This window comes from Amphiura filiformis, chromosome 7 (assembly GCF_039555335.1).
Source record: "Amphiura filiformis chromosome 7, Afil_fr2py, whole genome shotgun sequence".
NCBI lineage: Eukaryota > Metazoa > Echinodermata > Ophiuroidea > Amphilepidida > Amphiuridae > Amphiura > Amphiura filiformis.
In genome coordinates, this window is record NC_092634.1 from 35,624,281 (window position 1) to 35,637,745 (window position 13,465).

Consider the following 13,465-nt stretch of genomic DNA (forward strand, 5'->3'; position numbering starts at 1 on the left):
CACATTTTGATACCCCATTCGTCAAATGTCGTTCAATATTTACAACACAGTAGTGCTTTTACAGAAAAATACCCGAATTTAAAAGTTGCCGTTTACAGCAATCAATGGATTTAAAAGCACTGTAAACACGTAAAGCCCGCCACTATCTTCGCGCTTACTTCAAATCAATACAAATAACTGCAACTTTTCAATTGGACTATTTTTCTTTCAAAACACTGAACAAATATTGAACAAAATTTAACAAATGAGGTATCAAAATGCGCGCAAATAAATCGTCCTTCTTTTTATGTTGAAATATTGTGCAAACAATTATTAGTTCTGAATCTATAGGCGTATATTTAACAGCTGAGTTTCTTTTTGTGCAGGCTTTATTTCTCGGTGGCATGGGACTTGGTTATGCCTAGGGTGCAAATGGCCATCAATAACATCCCAGCAAACAAAATACTTTTCAAGAACATTTTACAAAATATTAGAAAACAGTTGCCAGTTATTAGCAGTGTTTGCAATCAAATATTGAGAACATAAAGGTGACTTGCAAGAGGAATGGGTTCTGTAAAGAATATCCCAATGCTGATGACTGATATGTCATTTCCATCACATAATTATGCGCATAATTATTCTCAGAATGGGGAAAAACACCCAAAACCTTTTTTTTAAAGGTGAACCTCATTGAAAATAAAGTTATATATCAATGGAAAGCTTATGATGTCAGGAATCAGAAAAGAATATTTTTTATTTGCCTAACGTACCAGGCTAGACAAAATATCCATGCAAAGATTGGATATTGGCACCCCCCCTAAATTACAAAACGAAATCGTTCAAATTGGGCGCTTTCATTGATGACGTCAGCTCGGGACACACAGTTACTTCCGGTTTGATTGTAAACACAATGTCCATGCATTACTGTGGCATGCATCGGGCCAATGTACGAATTAAGTCATTGTCAACTTACTTTACATGAAAAATATCTTCAATAAAATAAGAATAACATGAAGGAAACATCATGATCAAATCAAGAATGAAGTTCCTGAATAAAGTGTGTGGATAAAATGGAAAAAGTGCTGGCGGGTGATTTGGGATAGGCCAAGCCATCCACGATATGCATAGGGAATATGACAGTAAAGGACAAAGAGCGAATAGCCGCCAAAGGACCATAGTGAAAAAACAGATTGCAAAAAAAATAACTGCTAGTGCTACCAGTTCAGATCGTCACACCAAGTTGAGATAAACTTATCACAATGAGAAAATGAAGGAATAGAATAAGGTACATGTACAGGATTTTAAAATTATTTCTTAGCTTTACAACCGGTCATGTATGATAGGCGAACTCGTAGATACATACGGGATGAACTCAGTGACTCAGTCGCCGAGTGTTCGGTATCCGCGACTGTACTGTACTTGCAGACAAAATGACCGATTTGATATTCACATTCTGATATTTCCAACTTATTGCTACTTCATCAGCAAAATTTATTCCTATAAATGTTCCAAATATCAAGGAACGATTGATCAAATCAGCTAATACACAGAGAAGTGCTCCCGGAAGACGAAGGCTAGCGCTGTTTGGGCATATCCGCCTCGCAGACATCAGCTCCTGCAATTTCTTTAGTATTTCGCTACTACCATCATCCATACAACAATTATATGGATGTTTTTCTTTTTCAGTAGGGCTACACCGATTGTGCTATCATCAAGAACTGTGACAGAAATGACAATATTATAATTTAGATTTCAGAATTCCATCAAATAACGGTCTACCAAGCCTAAATTGTATTTATAAAGTATTTGTTTCTTTCAATTGCCAATTCATGGACAGAATATTTTTCGCAATTAATGATATCCGACCGGGGGATGATCACGGCGCTAGATATGAAAACCTTTTTATGAGCTGGATTTAATGAAATCTTTTTTTGATTACTGCAAGACAATATTTTTAGAAATCAGATATTTTAAAATGAATCAATAATAGGGAATGTCTCTTTATAAGCAAAGTACTTAATTTGATGTTTATATTATTATGCCATGACCGGTCACCGGTCGCAGCAAGCAGCATTTGCATGGAATTGATCACAGCCTAAATTCGAACTCAATAACCCAATTATACCCAGCCAGTTTCGACTGATTTTGTCCAAAATTTACGGAAAATTTATGTGTTGACAATAATTCTATTATTTGCAACTTGAATATTTCTCTAATTTCAAGCTTAATTGCGAAAATGCATACAATATCAGACTTGATCAAATCTGCTGCAACACACACCGCACCGCAATTGCTATACCGTAGGGATCTAACTTGGCGACTCAGCTGTGTTTATGATATCCACCTTGGTCGGGTAAACGCTATTTCTTCAGCAGCAATTTACGCATCGTGTTCGGTATAAATCCATAAAACATGAATGTTTCACTTTTTCAGTACCGTACACTGATTGTACTCTCATTAAAGAATCGTGACACAAGTGACAATATTTTAATTTTATTCAGATTTCAGAATTCCATCTACTAAGCCTCAATTGTACTTATTTTATAATAAAGTATGTTTCTTTCAATCGTGATTGCGTGGAAAGAATGTATTTACCGCAATGCGCTAAATATGAAAACCTTTATGGGCTGGATTTGATGAAATCGGCGGTTTTTTTAATTAATTTTTTGATTACTGCAAGACGATATTTTTAAATATCAGATATTTTCAAATGAATCAAGAATAGAAATGTCACAAACAAGTATGTAATTTGTTTTTCGATCATGTTTATTCAGTCCATGACATGAGCGGTAGCAGCAAGTTTGCGCATGGAATTAATCCCAGCGCGAAATTCAAACTCAATTACCCAATTATACCCAGCGAGTTATGACTGATTTTGTCAAAAATTTACGGAAAATTTATGTGCTGACAATAATTCTATTATTTCTAATATATATAGAAGGAACCAGCAACTTGAAGATTCCTCTAATTTCAGGCTTTATTGTGAAAATCAGACTTGCCGGGCAGCTTGCAAAGTACAGGAAGCAAGTCTTGTTTACATGTTTCCGAGTAGGATCACGTGACTGCGAACCCTGAGCATACGTCACGAGCAATCTCAAGGTCAAAGACGATTGATTTGGGTGCTTTTTGTGCGCCTTAAAAAAGACCAAAAATTCATTCATTTGTTTAATTTTTCAGCTTTAATGGCCATCAAAAAAATCGGAAAAAATAATTTTTAGTATCCTGACATCATAAGCTTTCCATTGATATATAACTTTATTTTCAATGAGGTTCACCTTTAAATACATAAAATCCATAAAACGTACTCTTTTCCTATAAGATTGATGTATTAATTAATATTAAGAAGTAGACTGCAGTTTTTTAGTTAAATGGTTAAAAAAGGAAAAAATAATGCTTATCCCATCCCACTTGCCTTAATTATAATAACATTCAGAAAACAAAAATGTTGCTTAAGTGTTGATAATATTTTACAAAATGATAACAGATATGCAAAAATATATTTTGCAATAACATTTTGACAATATTGTAAAAAAATTGTTGGAGTGTTTTATCCTTCAAAACATTTTATAATGTTTTCACAACCTTTTTACCCCCTCCTGCCAAAAAAAAAAAAATTTTGTTTTGTTTTTTTACTTGCATTTGATTGCTATCAGGAATATAATGTATCGTAGAAATTTGCTAATAATCATATGTGCCTATTAACTAGTTGCTCAGACAAGATAAATTGTTAGGGTAGTTTGTTAAACTTTTGTTGCAGTAGCTACAATTGTGAGGCTTTTCACCAGTATGAATTAATTTATGTTGTTTCATGTTTCCCATTAAGTTAAAGGTTTTATTACAGTAGCTACATTTATGAGGCTTTTCACCTGTATGGGTCATTTCATGTCGTTTCTTGTTTCTTGCCGTACCAAAGGTTTTGTTGCAGTAGCTACATTTGTGAGGCTTTTCTCTTGTATGGATCATAATTTTCATGCTTTTTCTTAAAACATGCAATAGTAAAAGCTTTGTTGCAGTAGTCACATTTGTGAGGTCTTTCACCTGTATCTGACAACTTATGCTGCTGCTTATTGCAATACTTGCATACTGGCATAGTCTTATTTTGTCATTTGTAAGCAGTTACCTGTAGCTTTGAAGTGTCAAAATCACACTGATCCTGGTACACCTCTGTTAGTTTTCTTTCTTGATGATCATCAGAATCAGTCATTGATTCCTACTGAAGAGTTATAAAACCTGTCTCTTGTAATGGATCTTGATCTCCAGTCTTCTGACTCCCCACATCAAAGTTTGTTGATTCTTTGATATTTTGGCAAATCTTACTACAACCAGCTTTTGGTGGCAAGTAAGGATTGGTATACCAGTATGGCTTGATCTTCAGCTCATGATGCCTGAGATGGGAGAAGTAGCGAGGAATGTCTCCTGGACAGAATTTCATCTGGCAGTATTTGCATGCTAGGGGATTGACAAGTTCCATTGCTTTTGTGTCACCATTGTATCTATTAATAAAACATTTGGAAGAGTTTTATGATTTATTATGATAACATTATATTATGGTTGTGGTCTTTGCAAAGACTCCTAGATCCGGTGGGGTTACTCAGTACAGTTGACCATACGGGATGTGCCACGTACATGGGTCACCTTCGGCCATTTAGTATACCAATGACCTTTTTCTATATGGATGGGTCTTTTTTTTTCAAAGTACCAATTTCCCGACTAAAATAGCTCGATTTTACCTAACTGTAATAGCCAAAATTGGCTTGAGTGGATCATATTTGAAAATTCACACTGTATTTGCACAGAATAGTAAATGATTAAATAAACAACAAAGAAATAAACTGTCACAATTAAACTAAAAAAAAGCCGGTTACATGTGACATTAACTTTAACATAGATTTCCACTGGATTCAAAATTGGATATTTACAACAGAGCTCAGCAGTAGGTTGAGATAATGAATTCTGGAACTTTGATGTTTGAAATCACTTTAGTTTGTGAGTAGTCCTAGGAATTGTGAGTTTTCTCCTAAAGGCAAGATGAGTGGAAGTAAAACTTTTCCTCAAAGCAAATGTGTTAAAAAGTACTTCCTTTCTTCACTCAAATGTTAGACTGGTATTGTATGAAATATGATGGTATATGACTACTATGCTGTGAACTGAAATGCTCTCAATGCCAGTGGCACAGTTGGTTAACCCCCATTCAACAATTACATTTCCAAGTTTGACCTCAAGTTGTAGAGTATGAGTTTTAATACTCAACACAGTCAAAGGTCATTCTGTCAATATACAAACATATTGGGGTTATAGAACTGTGTCCTGTGAGATCCTAGTGCTAGGAGTATGTGTATGTGCTCCCTTTGTGAATCAATTATACAGATTGTTTCAATTCAACAGATATAACATTATATCTGTGTAGTCTTTTATAACCCATCAAACTGATCAAAGTGACTCAATATTATCTATTTCTTGGTGATATGGGACTTGCTCATGCCCAGTGTGCAATGTTCACCAATAACACTCAGAATGATGTAATGTGGATGAGGATCACAAGGCTGAAGGTATTAGGTATTGTGAATATTGTTGAGTACTAAGGCTTGGGTATTGTGATATGCTTCAGATCTTCACCAGAATAAGTTTTATAGATGGCTAATGCCATGCATAAAGTGTGAACTAAAGTGAACTTAGCCTGAAAGATGGTGATAAGTTATGACACATTTCAGATCTTCTCAATATTTAAAAAGAAGAAAAACAAAAACAAAAAATAATAATAGAAAAAAGTAGTTCCAGCTACTTTTGAGACAGTTTTATGTGCATAAATTACAACTTCACCAATAGATTGTCCAATTGATGATATTTTATTTAATATAAACAGCAGTAAGAAAACAGAGGGAAAAATAGTTTATATGCAAAATGTACTCTTCTTTCTTTTGATAATATTAAAGTGTTATTTTATACTTTTACCATGTACAACCTATTCATCATACATGTCAAAAAATATGAAACTAAATAGTTTTGAATAAAAAAATATTGTTTTGTTTTGCCAGATGAATCATAACTCAATCCTTATCCTAATTCAATGATTTCGATCCAGCTGGGAATGAAAGTTAAAATTCCATGTTCAATAAATGTTAAGATATAAGGGGTTGGAAACTCTTATTTTATAGAGAGTGTTGCCTGATTGGTGTATTTATGTTATATAAATATGTATTTTGGGTGTCTTTTAATGTTAAATATACTTGTCACAGTCTAAAGCATTTACATTTTTTGGTTTTGCCATAAATTAGAATGCACAAACTAAAATCAGTCTTTTTACAAGTCTTTTGGATAGACAAGAAACGCCCTAAAATTCATATTCCAAAATATCGATTATCTTAACTTCCAGTCTCAGTTAGGTTGAAATTGAGCTGATATGTATTTTTCATCTGGTATGTATCTTTCATCTGGTATGTATGAATAAATTCATGTTTTGTTGCAGTAATTAAAACTAAATATTTTCTCTGTAACGGTGGCCTGAAAACCAAAATGTGAAATGGCATGCTTTTTCTCCTTCCACTAATACCACATATGCAAAGTTATTGGTTAAGTACATAACATGAAATAAATGATTTGTCATATCATTCAAATGCCAAGATATAGATCACTGTGCAGCACTGCTGAAAACTTGAAGATGATCGAAGAACAAAGCTTATTCACTTATAATTCATTATTTTGTCTCAATGATTTTTGTTTCACTTTGTAAGAGCACTATACTATACTTCCATATGTGGGTGAAATATTCATTGCAGTAGTTGCATTTGTGAGATTATTCTCCTGTATGAATCAGTTTGTGTTGTTTCTTGCTTCCTAATTAAGTGAAATATTTCTTTTTCTCCTGTATGAGTCAATTCATGTTGTTTCTTAACTGAGTGAAATATTTGTTGCAGAAGTTGCATTTGTGAGGCTTTTCTCCTGTATGGATCAATTCATGTTACTTCTTGTCTCCTAACTGAGTGAAATATTTGTTGCAGAAGTTGCATTTGTGAGGCTTTTCTCCTGTATGGATCAATTCATGTTACTTCTTGTCTCCTAACTGAGTGAAATATTTGTTGCAGAAGTTGCATTTGTGAGGTTTTTCTCCTGTATGGATCAATTCATGTTGCTTCTTCTCACCTAAATGTGCAAAATATTTGTTACAGTAGCTGCATTTGTGAGGTTTTTCTCCTGTATGGATCAATTCATGTTGCTTCTTGTGTTCTAACTGAGTGAAATATTTGTTGCAGTAGCTGCATCTGTGAGGTTTTCACTCTATGCATTGATTCATGTTGGTTCTTGGTTTGTAAAAGAGTGAAAGATTTGTTGCAGTGGCTACATTTGTGAGGTTTTTCTCCTGTATGGATCAATTCATGTTGGTTCTTGTTTCCTACATGAGTGAAATATTTGCTGCAGTACCTACATTTGTGAGGTTTTTCTCCTGTATGGATCAATTCATGTTGCTTCTTCTCACCTAAATGTGCAAAATATTTGTTACAGTAGCTGCATTTGTGAGGTTCTTCTCCTGTATGGATCAATTCATGTTACTTCTTGTCTCCTAAATGAGTGAAATATTTGTTGCAGAAGTTGCATTTGTGAGGTTTTTCTCCTGTATGGATCAATTCATGTTGCTTCTTCTCACCTAAATGTGCAAAATATTTGTTACAGTAGCTGCATTTGTGAGGTTCTTCTCCTGTATGGATCAATTCATGTTACTTCTTGTCTCCTAAATGAGTGAAATATTTGTTGCAGAAGCTGCATTTGTGAGGTTTTTCTCCTGTATGGATCATTTCATGTAGCTTCTTGTATCTTAACCGAGTGAAAAATTGGTTGCAGTAGCTGCATTTGTGAGGTTTTTCTCCTGTATGGATCAATTCATGCAACTTCTTTTCTACTGAAGAAGTGAAAGATTTGTTGCAGTAGCTGCATTTGTGAGGTTTTTCTCCTGTATGAATCAATTCATGTCGTTTCTTTTCTCCAGATTGAGTGAAATATTTATTGCAGAAGCTGCATTTGTGATGTTTTTCTCCTGTATGGATCAATTCATGTCGCTTCTTGTGTCCTGAATGAGTGAAAGATTTGTTACAGTAGCTGCATTTGTGAGACTTTTCTCCTGTATGAATCAATTCATGTTGGTTCTTGTTTCCTAAATGAGTGAAATATTTGTTGCAGTAGCTGCATTTGTGAGACTTTTCTCCTGTATGAATCAATTCATGTTGGTTCTTGTTTCCTACATGAGTGAAATATTTGCTGCAGTACCTACATTTGTGAGGTTTTTCTCCTGTATGGATCAATTCATGTTGCTTCTTCTTTCCTAAACTTGTAAAAGATTTGTTGCAGTAGCTGCATTTGTGAGATTTTTCTCCTGTATGGATCAATTCATGTAGCTTCTTGTATCTTAACCGAGTGAAAAATTTGTTGCAGTAGTTGCATTTGTGAGGTTTTTCTCCTGTATGGATCAATTCATGCAACTTCTTTTCCCCTGAAGAAGTGAAAGATTTGTTGCAGTAGCTGCATTTGTGAGGTTTTTCTCCTGTATGAATCAATTCATGTCGTTTCTTTTCTTCAGATTGAGTGAAATATTTGTTGCAGTAGCTGCATTTGTGAGTTTTTTCTCCTGTATGGATCAATTCATGGTGCTTCTTGCTTCCTAAATGATTGAAATATTTGTTGCAGTAGCTGCATTTTGTGAGACCTTTCTCCTGTATGGATCAATTCATGTTGGTTCTTGTTTCCTAAATGAGTGAAATATTTGTTGCAGTAGCTGCATTTGTGAGGTTTTTCTCCTGTATGGATCAATTCATGTTGCTTTTTCTCTCCTAAACGTGTAAAATATTTGTTGCAGTAGCTGCAGTTGTGAGGTTTTTCTCCTGTATGGCACAACTGATGTTTTTTCTTTTGAGATAAATGAATAAATGTTTTGGTGCAGTAGTCACACTTTTGAGGTTTTTCATTGCATCTGAATATCTGTTTCTTTTTACCATTATTCACATGGTGTTCCTTCTCATCAAAGATTTGAAAGTGATTTTCACCTCTATGTTTCATTGATTCATGCTTTTGCTTCACTGCAAGGTGCAATAACTGCTTATTGCAATACCTATATGTAGTTCTGTGTAATTTGTAAGTAGTTATAATTATATTTGATGAATTACTCGCATAACACTGATTCTCATACACATCCGTTAATTTTCTTTTTTGATGATCAGAGTTAGTCATTGATTGGTGAAGTTTTATAACACCTATTTCTGGTAAAGGATTTTGATTGCCAGTCTTCTGACTCTTCTCGTCACATTTGGTTGATTCTTGATTAGTTCGGTAAATCTTAATGCACCCAGCTTTTGGTGGCATGAATGGATTGGTATACCAGTATGGCTTGATCTTCATCTCATGATGTCTAAGATGGGAGAAGTAGCGAGGAATGTCTCCTGGGCGGAATTTCATCCGGCAGTATTTGCACACTAGCGGGATTGATAAGTTCCATTGCTGCTTTTGTGTACATGTAGCCATTGTTCCCTGAAACAAATTTTGAAATTGTTGTGATTTGTGCCATATTTGTTTGTTTTTATATAAAAAGTAATTTGAAAAGATTCTTGGATATCCTAGTGGTTAGGATAAGATAAGATGATTAGATTGAAACTTAAATCAAATTCAATTTCATTAAAAACATCAATTAAGAGACCGAGGCAAGAACAGTGATTGAGGGACACATAGTTGGCATAGCTGATTGGGGGAGGATTAGAGGAATAAGTTCCCCTTCTCAAAAAGTGAGACAAAATTGATGCACCCCCAGGAGCACATCATCAATTTTTTAGTGGGTATGCTCCCTTGGAATTTTGAAATGGTGTTCCTTTGGGAGCTGACAGCCTACCGTTAAAAGGGAATCTTTCATAGCTGCTTAGTCCAAAAACAGGTGTCTTTGGGAGCATACCCAATGGCCACTGGGTTGCACCATCTATCTATCCTTCCAAAAAAGACTTTATTGAAAGTAAGGCTAAAGTTTCACACGTGCACAGAAATAATTGTACAAACTTATGCCTGCTATATTGAATCAAAGTCATTGCTAAAATTAAATAAATAACATGTGACATGATTTAATGGCAAGGATATAGTTTGTTGTGCATTTTGTTGCGACAAATGCATCGGAAATTGCCAAATTTGTTGCAAAAACATCAGTACAGAAAAAGAAAATCCAGAACAAAGCTAAGAAATAAAAGTTGCAGCGGAGAGCAGAAAATTGCTGCAAAGTAAACATGCAACGTTTGTCTTTATTCACGCTGGCCACAGAGATAATTTGGCAAGGTACAAGCAATTTAAGGAATTTTTGCATCTGATATTTTACTTCTGCATGTCATACACCTGATGATTATTTTGAGAATGGCATGCACACCCACGGAATAAAGCACAGCTTGTGGATGATGTACCTTATTGGATTATTCTATGTAAATGTTTCCACACTACCCCTGTGGAATATTTTGGAAATATCTTCCACAGGGGGAGTATGAGGCAGCTCCATTTGAAACTTGCCCTCCTTCAGTGGAAGATTCAGGTTGAATCTTTCTCATGTATGTGTTCATTCCATTTGAAATTCATACTCCCCCCATGGCAGATATTACCAAAATCTTCCACAGGGGGAGCATGGATATTATATGGAATAGCCCATTGTAAACCTAGCCAAAATTGTGTAGAGTTTAGAGAGATCCAACCCATGAAGTCACTTGGCAAAATGATGAATTTTCATAATTGAGTTGATATGTTGATCATCTGAAAATTTACTACCCATGTAAAATTTTATGATAACTGACAAAATAAATTGAAAACAAAGAAGTAAGTAAATGACAAACAAACAAACAAATAAACATTACCTTTAAGGTAGAAACATCGGCTACGGTGTCATGCACAGATTTGGTTTAAAATGATACAGGATGTGTAGTTGGGTGAGATAAACTTGCCTGCCAAGTTTTAATTTTTGCCAACAAAGCATTTTTGAGTTATGCCATTTTTTATCATTAGAAAACCCCATTGACTTTGTACATAAAGTGGTTTTGACACTTAGCCTCGTTCACTAAAATTGGTAAAAGTTTGAAAATGGATACTATGTTTAAATATTATTTTTTCTCCTTTCTATCCCATTTAGAGAACTGCTTTTTGGATCTTTTTATTACAAAAATGTTACCAAATAATATTAGTGACTTTTTTCCAATATATTGGTCAGTAATATAGGGGATATTTGAAGGTAATGTTAGTACTTGCTCAAATTTTCTTGATTTGATCTAGAAACATTGAATGACCCAATTTCATAATTATTGTCTGAGCTAACCATAGGGCCAATTTTAACAAACAAGGTGTCATATGAAAGGTTATTAAATTTAGAAACTTTTCTCGCCAGCTTTTTTTTTAATAAAGTGTTTCTATTTTAAGTTATAGGTGTTTCTAGATTTCCCTAATTTAAAAATAGAAAAAATGATTTTTCTCAAAAAATAAACACTTTTTCAAAAAAATCTGGCGAGAGAATTTAGGTATTAGGCTTATTAACCACTTCACAAACTATGGAACCCATATCACATTCCCTCTAGGCTAGCAATAATTATTTGTAGAAAAAATTAGGAATTTTCAAAAATAAAGAAAAACATAAGAATTGTTTAAATTTTCATGAAACATTAAAAATCAGTGGAGTAAAGACTTATCTTCAATTGGTTATATATTTGAAATGGATACATAATTCTGATTTGAAATGGTGGCTATTTTTCTGCATGGGCCTATTATCCGATGCTCCTACCTTAAGATAGATTTCCACTGGATCAAAAACTGGATGTACTCAACAGTATGCTATACATGTAGTAATGAATATGTGTTCAGGAACTGATAGTTTGTAAGTCACTGAAGTTGATGAGTAGCTCTACAAATGAGTCACAGAGGTGATGAGTAGCCCTAAGATTTAGTCACTAGAGGTGGTGAGTAGCCCTAGGAATGATGAGGGTTTCTCATATAAAGGCAAGGTGGATGCAGATAAACATTTCCTCCAACCTGAAAGATCACTGAGAGAATTGTTGGAAGAGTACTTTCCTTGTTCACCCAAATTGAACAATTAGACGTACTGTATGTGATATTATGGTATTGATACCATGTACATGTAATATAATGTATTTACCCCCAGGCTGAATCAATTATATAGATTGTTTCAAATCAACAAAGACTTATGTGTATTTCATTTTCATGACCCACCAAATTGCCTGAACTTAATCAATATTATTTATTTTTGCGGACTTGCTCATGCCTACTCCCCATCCCAGAAAAATACAGCATTAATTTTTTGGGATTCAAAAAATATTATCCTGTTTTACCAAATGAAACATAGCTCAATCCTAATCCTTTAGTTAGTCCTAACTGGAGATAAAAGAAAAAGTTCACCATTTTACTAATTCCTTGAAAAAAGAGCCCAAAACATGCATTTTCGGCATGTTTTCTGAAAATCGAGTCACAAAAATCACAGGCTTGGAATAAGTCTAAGCATTCAAAATCTTGAGTATATGCTGAAAGTTTGCTCTAATTTTCACTTTTTTGTGTTACTTTAATTAAATGGATGGTTATAAGAATGAAACATGTCTTTTCCAAAATTTAGAATGCATAAACTGAAATTAGTCTTAGTACAAGTCTTTGGGCTTGATTGTCACTACATACGAAAAACACCCTAAAAACGCATGTTTTTGGCCCTGATTTAAAAAATTGGCTAAATATTAAAATTTAACTTTTATTGCTAGTTAGGACTAACTAAAGGATTAGGATTTAGCTATGTTTCATGTGGCAAAACAGGATAATATTTTTTTATTCAAAAAAATTAGTTCTGTATTTTTCTGGAATAGGGAGTAGGGTGCAAATGGTCATCAATAACCTAATGGAGGAGAGTGACCTTAAAGCTTGGCTATTAGTGATATATGTTAGATCTTCACAATAAGATGGCTGATTGTCATGCACAAAGCATAGACCCTAAAAGTGTGAACTTTGCCTGAAAGATGGTGATAAGTTGTGACACGTTTCAGATGTTCACAATATTTAAAACAAAAATGAAAATTATGAATAATAACAATAATAGAAAAAGTTGTTCCAGCAACTTTTGATCTAATTTGTTGGTATTAAGGGATGGGATATGAATGTTTGGACAGTATTTATTGTGGGACATTAGAGCACATTATCTCATCTTCTCTGATCAGACATTTCGAATTGCATTCTGAATACGAAGAATGTCCTTCTGATATCAAATAATTTTGATTTTTTGAAATTCTCCATGTAATACACATTTTATGGCAAATGATTAAAAATTGATATTTTTGATATTTAACAGTACTTGAAGTAAACTTGATCAATCTGATGATTTATACTTAAAGTGTATGTAGGTGGGATGAAAAGCCTACAATCAATTGTGATTGAAGATATGGATTTTTTTTTTCCAAAACACCAAAAAAAATTAGGTCTTTTTGGGAAAAAATCC

The 13,465-nt window shown here is 33.9% G+C and overlaps 1 protein-coding gene across 4 annotated transcripts in view; it reads left to right on the top strand.

The window, feature by feature from the left end:
- LOC140157107 (uncharacterized) overlaps positions 1-13,465 on the top strand; it is a 262,345-nt gene that overhangs the window by 90,194 nt on the left and 158,686 nt on the right. The window lies entirely within an intron of this gene.